Source organism: Procambarus clarkii, chromosome 32, assembly GCF_040958095.1.
Source record: "Procambarus clarkii isolate CNS0578487 chromosome 32, FALCON_Pclarkii_2.0, whole genome shotgun sequence".
NCBI classification, from domain to species: Eukaryota; Metazoa; Arthropoda; class Malacostraca; order Decapoda; family Cambaridae; genus Procambarus; species Procambarus clarkii.
The window spans coordinates 26,528,374-26,547,532 of NC_091181.1; the positions used below are offsets into that span (position 1 = coordinate 26,528,374).

At 44.1% G+C, this 19,159-nt stretch overlaps 2 long non-coding RNA genes across 4 annotated transcripts; both read right to left on the bottom strand.

The window, feature by feature from the left end:
- Window positions 1-3,805: 3,805 nt before the first annotated feature.
- On the bottom strand, window positions 3,806-7,038 carry LOC138370593 (uncharacterized). Of its 2 annotated transcripts, none has more exons than XR_011230157.1 (3): window positions 6,785-7,038; window positions 5,545-5,598; window positions 3,806-4,697 (listed from the first exon to the last, which is right to left on the bottom strand). It is a non-coding gene; the product is annotated as an uncharacterized lncRNA (long non-coding RNA). The 2 variants fall into 2 exon arrangements; XR_011230158.1 differs by lacking the exon at window positions 3,806-4,697 and adding an exon at window positions 5,053-5,104.
- Window positions 7,039-8,855: 1,817 nt separating this feature from the next.
- LOC138370594 (uncharacterized) lies at window positions 8,856-12,109 on the bottom strand. Of its 2 annotated transcripts, none has more exons than XR_011230159.1 (3): window positions 11,859-12,109; window positions 10,620-10,673; window positions 8,856-9,772 (listed from the first exon to the last, which is right to left on the bottom strand). It is a non-coding gene; the product is annotated as an uncharacterized lncRNA (long non-coding RNA). The 2 variants fall into 2 exon arrangements; XR_011230160.1 differs by lacking the exon at window positions 8,856-9,772 and adding an exon at window positions 10,128-10,179.
- Between the last annotated feature and the right edge of the window lie 7,050 nt (window positions 12,110-19,159).

The window sequence follows — 19,159 nt, forward strand, 5'->3', positions numbered from 1 at the left end:
CCGCTAGCGGCGAAAATCGCGCGGTTTTTGGCCGGTATCGGCGAAAATCGCGCTATTTTTGCCCGCCAGCTGCGAAAATCGCATGGTTTTTGGCCGCTAGCGGCGAAAATTGCGCGGTTTTTGGCCGGTAGCGGCGAAAATCACGCTATTTTCGCCCACCAGCTGCAAAAATCGCATAGTTTCTGGCCGCTAGCGGGGAAAAACGCACGATTTTTGGCCGCTAGCAGTGAAATTCGCACGATTTTTGGCCGCTAGCGGCGAAATTTGCACGATTTTTGGCCGGTAGCGGCGAAAATCGGTCGATTTTTGGCAGGTAGCGGCGAAATACGCGCGGTTTTTGGCCGCTAGCGGCGAAAATAGCGCGGTTTTCGGCCGTTAGCGGCAAAAATCGCCCGATTTTTGGCCGCTAGCGGCGAAAATCGCACGGTTTTTAGCCGCTAGCGGCGAAAATCGCGCTATTTTTGGCCAGTAGCGGCGAAAATCGCGATTTTTGCCCCTCAGCTGCGAAAATCGCATGGTTTTTGGCCGCTAGCGGCGAAAATCGCGCTATTTTTGCCCGCCAGCTGCAAAAATCGCATAGTTTCTGGCCGCTAGCGGCGAAATTCCCACGATTTTTGGCCGCTAGCGGCGAAATTTGCACGATTTTTGGCCGCTAGCGGCGAAAATCGCGCTATTTTTAGCCGGTAGCGGCGAAAATCGCGATTTTTGCCCGCCAGCTGCGAAAATCGTATGGTTTTTGGCCGCTAGCGGCGAAAATCGCGCGGTTTTTGGCCGGTAACGGCGAAAATCGGTCGATTTTTGGCAGGTAGCGGCGAAATTCGCGCGGTTTTTGGGCGCCAGCAGCAAAAATCGCATGGTTTCTGGACGCTAGCGTCGAAAATAGCGCGGTTTTCGGCCGTTAAGGGCAAAAATCGCCCGATTTTTGGCCGCTAGCGGCGAAAATCGCACGGTTTTTGGCCGCTAGCGGCTAAAATCGCGCTATTTTTGCCGGTAGCGGCGAAAATCGCGATTTTTGCCCGCCAGCTGCGAAAATCTCATGGTTTTTGGCCGCTAGCGGCGAAAATCGCGCGGTTTTTGGCCGGTAGCGGCGAAAATCGGCTATTTTTGGCCGGTAGCGGCGAAAATCGGCTATTTTTGCCCGCCAGCTGCAAAAATCGCATAGTTTCTGGCCGCTAGCGGCGAAATTCCCACGATTTTTGGCCGCTAGCGGCGAAATTTGCACGATTTTTGGCCGTTAGCGGCGAAAATCGCGCTATTTTTTGCCGGTAGCGGCGAAAATCGCGATTTTTGCCCGCCAGCTGCGAAAATCGCATGGTTTTTGGCCGCTAGCGGCGGAAATCGCGCGGTTTTTGGCTGGTAGCGGCGAAATTCGCGCGTTTTTTGGCCGCCAGCTGCAAAAATCGTTTGGTTTCTGGCCGCTAGCGTCGAAAATAGCGCGGTTTTCGGCCGTTAACGGCAAAAATCGCCCGATTTTTGGCCGCTAGCGGTGAAATTCGCACGCTTTTTGGCCGCTAACGGCGAAATTTGCACGATTTTTGGCCGCTAGCGGCGAAAATCGCACGGTTTTTGGCCGCTAGCGGCGAAAATCGCGCAATTTTTGGCCGGTAGCGCCGAAAATCGCGATTTTTGCCCACCAGCTGCAAAAATCGCATAGTTTCTGGCCGCTAGCGGGGAGAAACGCACGATTTTTGGCCGCTAGCGGTGAAATTCGCACGATTTTTGGCCGCTAGCGGCGAAATTTGCACGATTTTTGGCCGCTAGCGGCGAAAATCGCACGGTTTTTGGCCGCTAGCGGCGAAAATCGCGCTATTTTTGGCCGGTAGCGCCGAAAATCGCGATTTTTGCCCGCCAGCTGCGAAAATCGCATGGTTTTTGGCCGGTAGCGGCGAAAATCGGTCGATTTTTGGCAGGTAGCGGCGAAAATAGCGCGGTTTTCGGCCATTAGCGGCAAAAATCGCCCGATTTTTGGCCGCTAGCGGCGAAAATCGGACGGTTTTTGGCCGCTAGCGGCGAAAATCGCGCTATTTTTCGCCAGTAGCGGCGAAAATCGCGATTTTTGCCCCTCAGCTGCGAAAATCGCATGGTTTTTGGCCGCTAGCGGCGAAAATCGCATGGTTTTTGGCCGCTAGCGGCGAAAATCGCGCTATTTTTGCCCGCCAGCTGCAAAAATCGCATAGTTTCTGGCCGCTAGCGGCGAAATTCCCACGATTTTTGGCCGCTAGCGGCGAAATTTGCACGATTTTTGGCCGCTAGCGGCGAAAATCGCGCTATTTTTAGCCGGTAGCGGCGAAAATCGCGATTTTTGCCCGCCAGCTGCGAAAATCGCATGGTTTTTGGCCGCTAGCGGCGAAAATCGCGCTGTTTTTGGCCGGTAACGGCGAAAATCGGTCGATTTTTGGCAGGTAGCGGCGAAATTCGCGCGGTTTTTGGGCGCCAGCAGCAAAAATCGCATGGTTTCTGGACGCTAGCGTCGAAAATAGCGCGGTTTTCGGCCGTTAAGGGCAAAAATCGCCCGATTTTTGGCCGCTAGCGGCGAAAATCGCACGGTTTTTGGCCGCTAGCGGCGAAAATCGCGCTATTTTTGGCCGGTAGCGGCGAAAATCGCGATTTTTGCCCGCCAGCTGCGAAAATCTCATGGTTTTTGGCCGCTAGCGGCGAAAATCGCGCGGTTTTTGGCCGGTAGCGGCGAAAATCGGCTATATTTGCCCGCCAGCTGCAAAAATCGCATAGTTTCTGGCCGCTAGCGGCGAAATTCCCACGATTTTTGGCCGCTAGCGGCGAAATTTGCACGATTTTTGGCCGCTAGCGGCGAAAATCGCGCTATTTTTGGCCGGTAGCGGCGAAAATCGCGATTTTTGCCCGCCAGCTGCGAAAATCGCATGGTTTTTGGCCGCTAGCGGCGAAAATCGCGCGGTTTTTGGCTGGTAGCGGCGAAATTCGCGCGTTTTTTGGCCGCCAGCTGCAAAAATCGTTTGGTTTCTGGCCGCTAGCGTCGAAAATAGCGCGGTTTTCGGCCGTTAACGGCAAAAATCGCCCGATTTTTGGCCGCTAGCGGCGAAAATCGCACGGTTTTTGGCCGTTAGCGGCGAAAATCGCGCTATTTTTGTCCGGTAGCGGCGAAAATCGGGCGGTTTTTGGCCGCCAGCTGCAAAAATCGCATGGTTTCTGGCCGCTAGCGTCGAAAATAGCACGGTTTTCGGCCGTTAACGGCAAAAATCGCCCGATTTTTGGCCGCTAGCTGCGAAAATCGCGCTATTTTTGTCCGGTAGCGGCGAAAATCGCACTATTTTTGCCCGCCAGTTGCAAAAATCGCATAGTTTCTGGCCGCTAGCGGCGAAAATCGCACGATTTTTGGCCGCTAGCGTCGAAAATCGCACGGTTTTTGGCCGCTAGTGGCGAAAATCGCGCTATTTTTGGCCGGTAGCGGCGAAAATCGCGATTTTTGGCCGCTAGCGGCGAAAATCGCATGGTTTTTGGCCGCTAGCGGCGAAAATCGCATGGTTTTTGGCCGCTAGCGGCGAAAATCGCGCAGTTTTTGGAAGGCAGCGGTGAATATCGCGATTTTTGCCCAACAGCTGCGAAAATCTCATGGTTTCTGGCCGCTAGCGGCGAAAATCGCACGATTTTTGGCCGCTAGCGGCAAAAATCGCACGGTTTTTGGCCGCTAGCGGCGAAAATCGCGCTATTTTTGGCCGGTAGCGCCGAAAATCGCGATTTTTGCCCGCCAGCTGCGAAAATCTCATGGTTTTTGGCCGCTAGCGGCGAAAATCGCGCGGTTTTTGGCCGGTATCTGCGAAAATCGCGCTATTTTTGCCCGCCAGCTGCGAAAATCGCATGGTTTTTGGCCGCTAGCGGCGAAAATCGCGCGGTTTTTGGCCGGTAGCGGCGAATATCGCGATTTTTGCCCGCCAGCTGCGAAAATCGCATGGTTTTTGGCCGCTAGCTGCGAAAATCGCGCGGTTTTTGGCCGGTAGCGGCGAATATCGCGATTTTTGCCCGCCAGCTGCGAAAATCGCATGGTTTCTGGCCGCTAGCGGCGAAAATCGGACGATTTTTGGCCGCTAGCGGCGAAAATCGCACGGTTTTTGGCCGGTAGTGGCGAAAATCACCAATGCCTAATAATAAGCCCAAAAAATCCTAACAGCCAATCTTTTAACATTGGCTCAGCAAGGCCCATCCCTTCCTCTGATTTTAGTGCAGAGCTTGTTCCCTGAATGGGTGCATTACATCCACCACTGTAGTGCCATCAACACATTGTACATATGCTTTACTGAAAGCACTGTACAATGCATGCCAGGCACTAAAGTTTTAGATGCATCCACCCATTCAGCAAACAAGCCCTGTGAGAATTAACAATGTAACCATTGTTAAGGGTCCCTAAACCTATGCAAATCTAGTCCATCTATTAGATGGGTAGTAGAGCAAAGCTCTGAAAAAGCCAAGCCAGGGAAATCTGCAGGACTGCCTGGTCCCCTTTTATGAAATGGGGTAGGATCAGTACAAACTGCATCATCCCCTGTGGGTTGTAACAGTAGGACATGGTTACACACCTATAAATGGACTATATAAGAGAATTAAGATTAAGTCATTGATATAGCTAAAACATCAAATTCAAACTAACCCACTTTTGTAGAGTTCCTTTTGCAGAGTAAAGGAGCCTCACTCCAAGCCAGTCCATGCATCATAATCACTTTCACCTGAAAAATATTAACAAATTAATTTCAGATTTAAAGCCAATCTTGCTTTACTTTTCAAATTAGCATTCAGTACTTTACAAATTCAGATGGAAAAAATTTATTTAAGGAATTTACCTTTCCTACATATTCTAGTAGCAGTAGTAAAGATCTAATTTAGCAATATAAATATATATGGCATCAATTTGCCAAGTTTCAATAAATGTCATTTGAGAAACTATCCACAACTGCACTTCAATGGCAATTTACATTTATCTTTAGCCAATGCTATATTGTTTAATTAAGTTATTACTATTTTTTTACTTTTATGCAAATCTATACAGATTAACCTTTACTACAACTCACCTGATTGTTTAAGCAATTAACTCTTCCAACTGACAGAGGGACTTTTGGACTTTCCAAACCACATTCTGGAAAACTATATAAATTTAAAACCAAGCTAAAGTAAACATTGAATATTTTTTTTTTTTACTTTCAAGGGAAAAATACCATCACTTAGAACAAAACTTTTCCTGCCATTAACTTTATTTGACTCATGATTACCCTTAACAGTGTTATACATTTATAGATTAAAGCTTATTTAACAAACATTTAATGTTAACTAAACAAGATTTATATTTCATTAAATTTATTAATAAAACACCCTCAACTATGGTGTTTAAGATCTAATGCCCCACATTACAATTTTCACAATTTCAACATACCATTCTATTCAATACATTCCTGAAAGGACTAAACTTGCAGATAAGGTACCCACTAGCTTAAGCCTAGACTTCCATACCCTAATATTTAATAGGTTTTTAGCAATTAACTTCTACCCTCTAATTCCAATGTACACAACACTACTTACTGTAGATCTGCAAGTATTTTCTTGCAGCTCTTTGTTGCCAGGACCTTCCACAACCTGTCATGTGAACAGTAAATATTACTAAAAAGTTATTTTCATAGCGATGTTATTTTGTTCATACCTGTACCACCAGTTTAACAGTTGCCGTTTTAAATGGCACACCAAGTATCTTGTCCCATCTTTATTAATTACAAAGCTATAGTCATTTCAAGTCAACATCCTATACAAATTTTATTTTCCAACAACTTTAGTCATGAACATTTTTCTGGAACATTGCAAACAAACTTTAATTTAACAACCATGTATAACATTTGAATAAAAGCAATACAAAATTTATATATACAAATTATTATTCTTTTGCAACCACTGCTTACTACTAGGGGGACAAATTTATTCTGTTGAATTATGAACCAAGCTTTTTAGTCTGAAAATTCATAATTAACCCAACTATACTACCAAGACAATGTGTTTTACTAAATTTAGTAATATTTTTACACTAGCAACTATACAAGGCCATATTCTCTCCAGTTATCACCACACTTCTGCAGGTGTAAGGTTCTATCTCCCCCATCTGCAGCACTTATAACCACACTTGGTCTTTATTATAAATTTCTTTATGAACCTGATACAGTACTGTTAATGGATTAAATGTTTTGTGGGAACAATTTAGCTACAGTTCTGCCAAAGGAATGTTTAACACACCATGCAAGCCAACTAATATTAAAGTTAGAAATATTTATTAAAAGCAGAAGTTTTTATCATATGGGATGTTATTTTAGAAGAATGGGTGGTGTGGTGGTTGTTATGGTTGAGTAACATGGTACAAGAGGGCAAGTAGTTGCTGAGCAAGTATGCCAATTTCAATTTCTAGCAAACTGGGAGATACAGCAGAAGTGCACACTTTCTGCATGAATTCTAATGGCAGTAAAGTTCCTACTAGAGAGTTACTGGCCACCATTCACTAATGACTAGGGGAAGTTAGCTCAGAGCATCTTTGATGTGCTTTGATGGCAACGAAAATGTTGCCCCCTTCAAACGTTAAGCTTGTCTACAGCATTTCGTTTTTAATTAACTATGTAAGGGGGAGATTCTGAATAGCAAGTGCCAATAGGCACTGCCACTGGCTTATGGCAAAAGATTCTGTAGCAATAGAACTATAAGCCACACTTTCTCCCCCCCCCCCTTCCTCCCAACTGTTCAGTGTCAAAAGGGAGGGGGGGTGTCCATTTACTGTGCCACTTACATTTTAGTGTGGGCTTCATCCACTATTCTGATGTTAGCTGGAACATTTGTGCCAGCTGCTGGTTTGAAAGGGAGGCATACCATGTGCCAATTCAGGAAGCTTTCCACGTTCCTCACTGCATGTCAGCTCAGGACCTCACTACCATGTTGAGAGGCAGTTGAAGACTAACCAATCAACATCCCAGGCTGGAGAGCAGTGCCAGCTCGGGGAGAATTTACCACCTGCAAAAAATTTAATACTCTTAACTATCTACACCATCTATCTCATCTTTACCTAGCCCCCAAACCTTACATTTGTCAGCATTAAACTGCATCTGGTAGTCTTAACCATTTCAAAACTATATAGGGCATCTATATTTCTTATTTGCCAATTCTGCAACTATTGCAGTCTAAACCATAATCTTGCGAATAACGGAGGTCCAAGGAGAGCTTTTAGGCACTACTTACAACACTTCTCCCAACTTAACCCCATTTATACCAATTTCCTTTGGTATAGCCATGACCTAATCAACTTCAGTCAGCATTCCCAATGTTCCGAGCCCCTATCAATTTTGCGCCACTATCAAAATCTCTGCTGAAGTCAAGGTACACAAAATCACAAACCTTATCACCATTTCCTCAACTATGCAACCTAATCCATGAACATTTAGTAATAAAACTATGCGATTCATGTATCTAGTCATGTTTCTCAAAGAGAGTAGAGAAATGGCACTTGTAATGTTAGATTCTAGTAACTTTCCTCACAATAGACTAAGCTAATTGGTCACTAACTTAAGCGTTAAAGTTAATATAGCAAGTTTTAAAGGAAGTGTGTTAACTTTAACCCTTAAGCATGATTTTTGGCTGCTAGCGGAGAAAATCGCGTGGTTTTTGGCAGGTAGCGGCGAAAATCGCGCTATTTTTGCCTGCCAGCTGCAAAAAAAAGCATAGTTTCTGGCCGCTAGCGGCGAAAATCGCACGATTTTTGGCCGGTAGCGGCGAAAATCGGCTATATTTGCCCGCCAGCTGCAAAAATCGCATAGTTTCTGGCCGCTAGCGGCGAAATTCCCACGATTTTTGGCCGCTAGCGGCGAAATTTGCACGATTTTTGGCCGCTAGCGGCGAAAATCGCGCTATTTTTGGCCGGTAGCGGCGAAAATCGCGATTTTTGCCCGCCAGCTGCGAAAATCGCATGGTTTTTGGCCGCTAGCGGCGAAAATCGCGCGGTTTTTGGCTGGTAGCGGCGAAATTCGCGCGTTTTTTGGCCGCCAGCTGCAAAAATCGTTTGGTTTCTGGCCGCTAGCGTCGAAAATAGCGCGGTTTTCGGCCGTTAACGGCAAAAATCGCCCGATTTTTGGCCGCTAGCGGCGAAAATCGCACGGTTTTTGGCCGTTAGCGGCGAAAATCGCGCTATTTTTGTCCGGTAGCGGCGAAAATCGGGCGGTTTTTGGCCGCCAGCTGCAAAAATCGCATGGTTTCTGGCCGCTAGCGTCGAAAATAGCACGGTTTTCGGCCGTTAACGGCAAAAATCGCCCGATTTTTGGCCGCTAGCTGCGAAAATCGCGCTATTTTTGTCCGGTAGCGGCGAAAATCGCACTATTTTTGCCCGCCAGTTGCAAAAATCGCATAGTTTCTGGCCGCTAGCGGCGAAAATCGCACGATTTTTGGCCGCTAGCGTCGAAAATCGCACGGTTTTTGGCCGCTAGTGGCGAAAATCGCGCTATTTTTGGCCGGTAGCGGCGAAAATCGCGATTTTTGGCCGCTAGCGGCGAAAATCGCATGGTTTTTGGCCGCTAGCGGCGAAAATCGCATGGTTTTTGGCCGCTAGCGGCGAAAATCGCGCAGTTTTTGGAAGGCAGCGGTGAATATCGCGATTTTTGCCCAACAGCTGCGAAAATCTCATGGTTTCTGGCCGCTAGCGGCGAAAATCGCACGATTTTTGGCCGCTAGCGGCAAAAATCGCACGGTTTTTGGCCGCTAGCGGCGAAAATCGCGCTATTTTTGGCCGGTAGCGCCGAAAATCGCGATTTTTGCCCGCCAGCTGCGAAAATCTCATGGTTTTTGGCCGCTAGCGGCGAAAATCGCGCGGTTTTTGGCCGGTATCTGCGAAAATCGCGCTATTTTTGCCCGCCAGCTGCGAAAATCGCATGGTTTTTGGCCGCTAGCGGCGAAAATCGCGCGGTTTTTGGCCGGTAGCGGCGAATATCGCGATTTTTGCCCGCCAGCTGCGAAAATCGCATGGTTTTTGGCCGCTAGCTGCGAAAATCGCGCGGTTTTTGGCCGGTAGCGGCGAATATCGCGATTTTTGCCCGCCAGCTGCGAAAATCGCATGGTTTCTGGCCGCTAGCGGCGAAAATCGGACGATTTTTGGCCGCTAGCGGCGAAAATCGCACGGTTTTTGGCCGGTAGTGGCGAAAATCACCAATGCCTAATAATAAGCCCAAAAAATCCTAACAGCCAATCTTTTAACATTGGCTCAGCAAGGCCCATCCCTTCCTCTGATTTTAGTGCAGAGCTTGTTCCCTGAATGGGTGCATTACATCCACCACTGTAGTGCCATCAACACATTGTACATATGCTTTACTGAAAGCACTGTACAATGCATGCCAGGCACTAAAGTTTTAGATGCATCCACCCATTCAGCAAACAAGCCCTGTGAGAATTAACAATGTAACCATTGTTAAGGGTCCCTAAACCTATGCAAATCTAGTCCATCTATTAGATGGGTAGTAGAGCAAAGCTCTGAAAAAGCCAAGCCAGGGAAATCTGCAGGACTGCCTGGTCCCCTTTTATGAAATGGGGTAGGATCAGTACAAACTGCATCATCCCCTGTGGGTTGTAACAGTAGGACATGGTTACACACCTATAAATGGACTATATAAGAGAATTAAGATTAAGTCATTGATATAGCTAAAACATCAAATTCAAACTAACCCACTTTTGTAGAGTTCCTTTTGCAGAGTAAAGGAGCCTCACTCCAAGCCAGTCCATGCATCATAATCACTTTCACCTGAAAAATATTAACAAATTAATTTCAGATTTAAAGCCAATCTTGCTTTACTTTTCAAATTAGCATTCAGTACTTTACAAATTCAGATGGAAAAAATTTATTTAAGGAATTTACCTTTCCTACATATTCTAGTAGCAGTAGTAAAGATCTAATTTAGCAATATAAATATATATGGCATCAATTTGCCAAGTTTCAATAAATGTCATTTGAGAAACTATCCACAACTGCACTTCAATGGCAATTTACATTTATCTTTAGCCAATGCTATATTGTTTAATTAAGTTATTACTATTTTTTTACTTTTATGCAAATCTATACAGATTAACCTTTACTACAACTCACCTGATTGTTTAAGCAATTAACTCTTCCAACTGACAGAGGGACTTTTGGACTTTCCAAACCACATTCTGGAAAACTATATAAATTTAAAACCAAGCTAAAGTAAACATTGAATATTTTTTTTTTTTACTTTCAAGGGAAAAATACCATCACTTAGAACAAAACTTTTCCTGCCATTAACTTTATTTGACTCATGATTACCCTTAACAGTGTTATACATTTATAGATTAAAGCTTATTTAACAAACATTTAATGTTAACTAAACAAGATTTATATTTCATTAAATTTATTAATAAAACACCCTCAACTATGGTGTTTAAGATCTAATGCCCCACATTACAATTTTCACAATTTCAACATACCATTCTATTCAATACATTCCTGAAAGGACTAAACTTGCAGATAAGGTACCCACTAGCTTAAGCCTAGACTTCCATACCCTAATATTTAATAGGTTTTTAGCAATTAACTTCTACCCTCTAATTCCAATGTACACAACACTACTTACTGTAGATCTGCAAGTATTTTCTTGCAGCTCTTTGTTGCCAGGACCTTCCACAACCTGTCATGTGAACAGTAAATATTACTAAAAAGTTATTTTCATAGCGATGTTATTTTGTTCATACCTGTACCACCAGTTTAACAGTTGCCGTTTTAAATGGCACACCAAGTATCTTGTCCCATCTTTATTAATTACAAAGCTATAGTCATTTCAAGTCAACATCCTATACAAATTTTATTTTCCAACAACTTTAGTCATGAACATTTTTCTGGAACATTGCAAACAAACTTTAATTTAACAACCATGTATAACATTTGAATAAAAGCAATACAAAATTTATATATACAAATTATTATTCTTTTGCAACCACTGCTTACTACTAGGGGGACAAATTTATTCTGTTGAATTATGAACCAAGCTTTTTAGTCTGAAAATTCATAATTAACCCAACTATACTACCAAGACAATGTGTTTTACTAAATTTAGTAATATTTTTACACTAGCAACTATACAAGGCCATATTCTCTCCAGTTATCACCACACTTCTGCAGGTGTAAGGTTCTATCTCCCCCATCTGCAGCACTTATAACCACACTTGGTCTTTATTATAAATTTCTTTATGAACCTGATACAGTACTGTTAATGGATTAAATGTTTTGTGGGAACAATTTAGCTACAGTTCTGCCAAAGGAATGTTTAACACACCATGCAAGCCAACTAATATTAAAGTTAGAAATATTTATTAAAAGCAGAAGTTTTTATCATATGGGATGTTATTTTAGAAGAATGGGTGGTGTGGTGGTTGTTATGGTTGAGTAACATGGTACAAGAGGGCAAGTAGTTGCTGAGCAAGTATGCCAATTTCAATTTCTAGCAAACTGGGAGATACAGCAGAAGTGCACACTTTCTGCATGAATTCTAATGGCAGTAAAGTTCCTACTAGAGAGTTACTGGCCACCATTCACTAATGACTAGGGGAAGTTAGCTCAGAGCATCTTTGATGTGCTTTGATGGCAACGAAAATGTTGCCCCCTTCAAACGTTAAGCTTGTCTACAGCATTTCGTTTTTAATTAACTATGTAAGGGGGAGATTCTGAATAGCAAGTGCCAATAGGCACTGCCACTGGCTTATGGCAAAAGATTCTGTAGCAATAGAACTATAAGCCACACTTTCTCCCCCCCCCCTTCCTCCCAACTGTTCAGTGTCAAAAGGGAGGGGGGGTGTCCATTTACTGTGCCACTTACATTTTAGTGTGGGCTTCATCCACTATTCTGATGTTAGCTGGAACATTTGTGCCAGCTGCTGGTTTGAAAGGGAGGCATACCATGTGCCAATTCAGGAAGCTTTCCACGTTCCTCACTGCATGTCAGCTCAGGACCTCACTACCATGTTGAGAGGCAGTTGAAGACTAACCAATCAACATCCCAGGCTGGAGAGCAGTGCCAGCTCGGGGAGAATTTACCACCTGCAAAAAATTTAATACTCTTAACTATCTACACCATCTATCTCATCTTTACCTAGCCCCCAAACCTTACATTTGTCAGCATTAAACTGCATCTGGTAGTCTTAACCATTTCAAAACTATATAGGGCATCTATATTTCTTATTTGCCAATTCTGCAACTATTGCAGTCTAAACCATAATCTTGCGAATAACGGAGGTCCAAGGAGAGCTTTTAGGCACTACTTACAACACTTCTCCCAACTTAACCCCATTTATACCAATTTCCTTTGGTATAGCCATGACCTAATCAACTTCAGTCAGCATTCCCAATGTTCCGAGCCCCTATCAATTTTGCGCCACTATCAAAATCTCTGCTGAAGTCAAGGTACACAAAATCACAAACCTTATCACCATTTCCTCAACTATGCAACCTAATCCATGAACATTTAGTAATAAAACTATGCGATTCATGTATCTAGTCATGTTTCTCAAAGAGAGTAGAGAAATGGCACTTGTAATGTTAGATTCTAGTAACTTTCCTCACAATAGACTAAGCTAATTGGTCACTAACTTAAGCGTTAAAGTTAATATAGCAAGTTTTAAAGGAAGTGTGTTAACTTTAACCCTTAAGCATGATTTTTGGCTGCTAGCGGAGAAAATCGCGTGGTTTTTGGCAGGTAGCGGCGAAAATCGCGCTATTTTTGCCTGCCAGCTGCAAAAAAAAGCATAGTTTCTGGCCGCTAGCGGCGAAAATCGCACGATTTTTGGCCGCTAGCGGCGAAAATCGCACAGTTTTTGGCCGCTAGCGGCGAAAATCGCGCGGTTTTTGGCCGGTAGCGGCGAAAATCGCGCTATTTTCGCCCGCCAGCTGCAAAAATCGCATAGTTTCTGGCTGCTAGCAGCGAAAATCGCACGATTTTTGGCCGCTAGCGGTGAAATTCGCACGATTTTTGGCCGCTAACGGCAAAATTTGTAGGATTTTTGGCCGCTAGCGGCGAAAATCGCACGGTTTTTGGCCGCTAGCGGCGAAAATCGCGCTATTTTTGGCCGATAGCGGCGAAAATCGCGATTTTTGCCCGCCAGCTCCGAAAATCGCATGGTTTTTGGCCGGTAGCGGCGAAAATCACGCGGATTTTGGCCGGTAGCAGCGAAAATCGGTCGATTTTTGGCAGGTAGCGGCGAAATTCGCGCGGTTTTTGGCCGCCAGCTGCAAAAATAGCATGGTTTCTGGCCGCTAGCGTCGAAAATAGCGCGGTTGTCGGCCGTTAGCGGCAAAAATCGCCCGATTCTTGGCCGCTAGCGGCGAAAATCGCACGGTTTATGGCCGCTAGCGGCGAAAATCGCGCTATTTTTGGCCAGTACCGGCAAAAATCGCAATTTTTGCCCACCAGCTGCGAAAATCTCATGGTTTTTGGCCGCTTGCGGCGAAATTCGCGCTATTTTTGGCCGGTACCGGCGAAAATCGCGATTTTTGCCCTCCAGCTGCGAAAATCGCATGGTTTTTGGCCGCTAGCGGCAAAAATCGCGCGGTTTTTGGCCGGTAGCGCCGAAAATCGGTCGATTTTTGGCAGGTAGCGGCGAAATTCGCGCGGTTTTTGGCCGCTAGCGGCGAAAATAGAGCGGTTTACGGCCGTTAGCGGCAAAAATCGCCCGATTTTTGGCCGCTAGCGGCGAAAATCGCACGGTTTTTGGCCGCTAGCGGCGAAAATCGCGCTATTTTTGGCCAGTAGCGGCCAAAATCGCGATTTTTGCCCGCCAGCTGCGAAAATCGCATGGTTTTTGGCCGCTAGCGGCGAAAATCGCGCTATTTTTGCCCGCCAGCTGCAAAAATCGCATAGTATCTGGCCGCTAGCGGCGAAATTCCCACGATTTTTGGCCGCTAGCGGCGAAATTTGCACGATTTTTGGCCGCTAGCGGCGAAAATCGCGCTATTTTTAGCCGGTAGCGGCGAAAATCGCGATTTTTGCCCACCAGCTGCGAAAATCGCATGGTTTTTGGCCGCTAGCGGCGAAAATCGCGCGGTTTTTGGCCGGTAACGGTGAAAATCGGTCGATTTTTGGCAGGTAGCGGCGAAATTCGCGCGGTTTTTGGCCGCCAGCTGCAAAAATCGCATGGTTTCTGGACGCTAGCGTCGAAAATAGCGCGGTTTTCGGCCGTTAAGGGCAAAAATCGCCCGATTTTTGGCCGCTAGCGGCGAAAATCGCACGATTTTTGGCCGTTAGCGGCGAAAATCGCGCTATTTTTGTCCGGTAGCGGCGAAAATCGCGATTTTTGCCCACCAGCTGCGAAAATCGCATGGTTTTTGGCCGCTAGCGGCGAAAATCGCGTGGTTTTTGGCTGGTAGCGGCGAAATTCGCGCGTTTTTTGGCCGCCAGCTGCAAAAATCGCATGGTTTCTGGCCGCTAGCGTCGAAAATAGCGCGGTTTTCGGCCGTTAACGGCAAAAATCGCCCGATTTTTGGCCGCTAGCGGCGAAAATCGCACGGTTTTTGGCCGTTAGCGGCGAAAATCGCGCTATTTTTGTCCGGTAGCGGCGAAAATCGCGCTATTTTGCCCGCCAGCTTCAAAAATCGCATAGTTTCTGGCCGCTAGCGGCGAAAATCGCACGATTTTTGGCTGCTAGCGGCGAAAATCGCACGGTTTTTGGCCGCTAGCGGCGAAAATCGCGCTATTTTTGGCCGGTAGCGGCGAAAATCGCGATTTTTGCCTGCCAGCTGCAAAAATCTCATGGTTTTTGGCCGCTAGCGGCGAAAATCGCGCGGTTTTTGGCCAGTATCGGCGAAAATCGCGCTATTTTTGCCCGCCAGCTGCGAAAATCGCATGGTTTTTGGCCGCTAGCGGCGAAAATCGCGCGGTTTTTGGCCGGTAGCGGCGAATATCGCGATTTTTGCCCGCCAGTTGCGAAAATCGCATGGTTTTTGGCCGCTAGCGGCGAAAATCGCGCGGTTTTTGGCCGGCAGCGGCGAATATCGCGATTTTTGCCCGCCAGCTGCGAAAATCGCATGGTTTCTGGCCGCTAGCGGCGAAAATCGCGCGGTTTTTGGCCGATAGCGGCGAATATCGCGATTTTTGCCCGTCAGCTGCGAAAATCGCATGGTTTTTGGCCGCTAGCGGCGAAAATCGCGCTATTTTTGGCTGGTAGCAGCGAAAATCGCGATTTTTGCCCGCCAGCTGCGAAAATCTCATGGTTTTTGGCCGCTAGCGGCGAAAATCGCGCGGTTTTTGGCCGGTATCGGCGAAAATCGCGCTATTTTTGCCCGCCAGCTGCGAAAATCGCATGGTTTTTGGCCGCTAGCGGCGAAAATCGCGCGGTTTTTGGCCGATAGCGGCGAATATCGCGATTTTTGCCCGTCAGCTGCGAAAATCGCATGGTTTTTGGCCGCTAGCTGCGAAAATCGCGCGGTTTTTGGCCGGTAGCGGCGAATATCGCGATTTTTGCCCGCCAGCTGCGAAAATCGCATGGTTTCTGGCCGCTAGCGGCGAAAATCGGACGATTTTTGGCCTCTAGCGGCGAAAATCGCACGGTTTTTGGCCGGTAGTGGCGAAAATCACCAGTGCCTAATAATAAGCCCAAAAAATCCTAACAGCCAATCTTTTAACATTGGCTCAGCAAGGCCCATCCCTTCCTCTGATTTTAGTGCAGAGCTTGTTCCCTGAATGGGTGCATTACATCCACCACTGTAGTGCCATCAACACATTGTACATATGCTTTACTGAAAGCACTGTACAATGCATGCCAGGCACTAAAGTTTTAGATGCATCCACCCATTCAGCAAACAAGCCCTGTGAGAATTAACAATGTAACCATTGTTAAGGGTCCCTAAACCTATGCAAATCTAGTCCATCTATTAGATGGGTAGTAGAGCAAAGCTCTGAAAAAGCCAAGCCAGGGAAATCTGCAGGACTGCCTGGTCTCCTTTTATGAAATGGGGTAGGATCAGTACAAACTGCATCATCCCCTGTGGGTTGTAACAGTAGGACATGGTTACACACCTATAAATGGACTAGATAAGAGAATTAAGATTAAGTCATTGATATAGCTAAAACATCAAATTCAAACTCACCCACTTTTGTAGAGTTCCTTTTGCAGAGTAAAGGAGCCTCACTCCAAGCCAGTCCATGCATCATAATCACTTTCACCTGAAAAATATTAAAAAATTAATTTCAGATTTAAAGCCAATCTTGCTTTACTTTTCAAATTAGCATTCAGTACTTTACAAATTCAGATGGAAAAAATTTATTTAAGGAATTTACCTTTCCTACATATTCTAGTAGCAGTAGTAAAGATCTAATTTAGCAATATAAATATATATGGCATAAATTTGCCAAGTTTCAATAAATGTCATTTGAGAAACTATCCACAACTGCACTTCAATGGCAATTTACATTTATCTTTAGCCAATGCTATATTGTTTAATTAAGTTATTACTATTTTTTTACTTTTATGCAAATCTATTCAGATTAACCTTTACTACAACTCACCTGATTGTTTAAGCAATTAACTCTTCCAACTGACAGAGGGACTTTTGGACTTTCCAAACCACATTCTGGAAAACTATATAAATTTAAAACCAAGCTAAAGTAAACATTTAATATTTTTTTTTTTACTTTCAAGGGAAAAATACCATCACTTAGAACAAAACTTTTCCTGCCATTAACTTTATTTGACTCATGATTACCCTTAACAGTGTTATACATTTATAGATTAAAGCTTATTTAACAAACATTTAATGTTAACTAAACAAGATTTATATTTCATTAAATTTATTAATAAAACACCCTCAACTATGCTGTTTAAGATCTAATGCCCCACATTACAATTTTCACAATTTCAACATACCATTCTATTCAATACATTCCTGAAAGGACTAAACTTGCAGATATGGTACCCACTAGCCTAAGCCTAGACTTCCATACCCTAATATTTAATAGGTTTTTAGCAATTAACTTCTACCCTCTAATTCCAATGTACACAACACTACTTACTGTAGATCTGCAAGTATTTTCCTCAAGCTCTTTGTTGCCAGGACCTTCCACAACCTGTCATGTGAACAGTAAATATTACTAAAAAGTTATTTTCATAGCGATGTTATTTTGTTCATACCTGTACCACCAGTTTAACAGTTGCCGTTTTAAATGGCACACCAAGTATCTTGTCCCATCTTTATTAATTACAAAGCTATAGTCATTTCAAGTCAACATCCTATACAAATTTTATTTTCCAACAACTTTAGTCATGAACATTTTTCTGGAACATTGCAAACAAACTTTAATTTAACAACCATGTATAACATTTGAATAAAAGCAATACAAAATTTATATATACAAATTATTATTCTTTTGCAACCACTGCTTACTACTAGGGGGACAAATTTATTCTGTTGAATTATGTACCAAGCTTTTTAGTCTGAAAATTCATAATTAACCCAACTATACTACCAAGACAATGTGTTTTACTAAATTTAGTAATATTTTTACACTAGCAACTATACAAGGCCATATTCTCTCCAGTTATCACCACACTTCTGCAGGTGTAAGGTTCTATCTCCCCCATCTGCAGCACTTATGACCACACTTGGTCTTTATTATAAATTTCTTTATGAACCTGATACAGTACTGTTAATGGATTAAATGTTTTGTGGGAACAATTTAGCTACAGTTCTGCCAAAGGAATGTTTAACACACCATGCAAGCCAACTAATATTAAAGTTAGAAATATTTATTAAAAGCAGAAGTTTTTATCATATGGGATGTTATTTTAGAAGAATGGGTGGTGTGGTGGTTGTTATGGTTGAGTAACATGGTACAAGAGGGCAAGTAGTTGCTGAGCAAGTATGCCAATTTCAATTTCTAGCAAACTGGGAGATACAGCAGAAGTGCACACTTTCTGCATGAATTCTAATGGCAGTAAAGTTCCTACTAGAGAGTTACTGGCCACCATTCACTAATGACTAGGGGAAGTTAGCTCAGAGCATCTTTGATGTGCTTTGATGGCAACGAAAATGTTGCCCCCTTCAAACGTTAAGCTTGTCTACAGCATTTCGTTTTTAATTAACTATGTAAGGGGGAGATTCTGAATAGCAAGTGCCAATAGGCACTGCCACTGGCTTATGGCAAAAGATTCTGTAGCAATAGAACTATAAGCCACACTTTCTCCCCCCCCCCTTCCTCCCAACTGTTCAGTGTCAAAAGGGAGGGGGGGTGTCCATTTACTGTACCACTTACATTTTAGTGTGGGCTTCATCCACTATTCTGATGTTAGCTGGAACATTTGTGCCAGCTGCTGGTTTGAAAGGGAGGCATACCATGTGCCAATTCAGGAAGCTTTCCACGTTCCTCACTGCATGTCAGCTCAGGACCTCACTACCATGTTGAGAGGCAGTTGAAGACTAACCAATCAACATCCCAGGCTGGAGAGCAGTGCCAGCTCGGGGAGAATTTACCACCTGCAAAAAATTTAATACTCTTAACTATCTACACCATCTATCTCATCTTTACCTAGCCCCCAAACCTTACATTTGTCAGCATTAAACTGCATCTGGTAGTCTTAACCATTTCAAAACTATATAGGGCATCTGTATTTCTTATTTGCCAATTCTGCAACTATTGCAGTCTAAACCATAATCTTGCGAATAACGGAGGTCCAAGGAGAGCTTTTAGGCACTACTTACAACACTTCTCCCAACTTAACCCCATTTATACCAATTTCCTTTGGTATAGCCAAGACCTAATCAACTTCAGTCAGCATTCCCAATGTTCCGAGCCCCTATCAATTTTGCGCCACTATCAAAATCTCTGCTGAAGTCAAGGTACACAAAATCACAAACCTTATCACCATTTCCTCAACTATGCAACCTAATCCATGAACATTTAGTAATAAAACTATGTGATTCATGTATCTAGTCATGTTTCTCAAAAAGAGTAGAGAAATGGCACTTGTAATGTTAGATTCTAGTAACTTTCCTCACAATAGACTAAGCTAATTGGTCACTAACTTAAGCGTTAAAGTTAATATAGCAAGTTTTAAAGGAAGTGTGTTAACTTTAACCCTTAAGTTAGTGACCAATTAGCTTAGTCTATTGTGAGGAAAGTTACTAGAATCT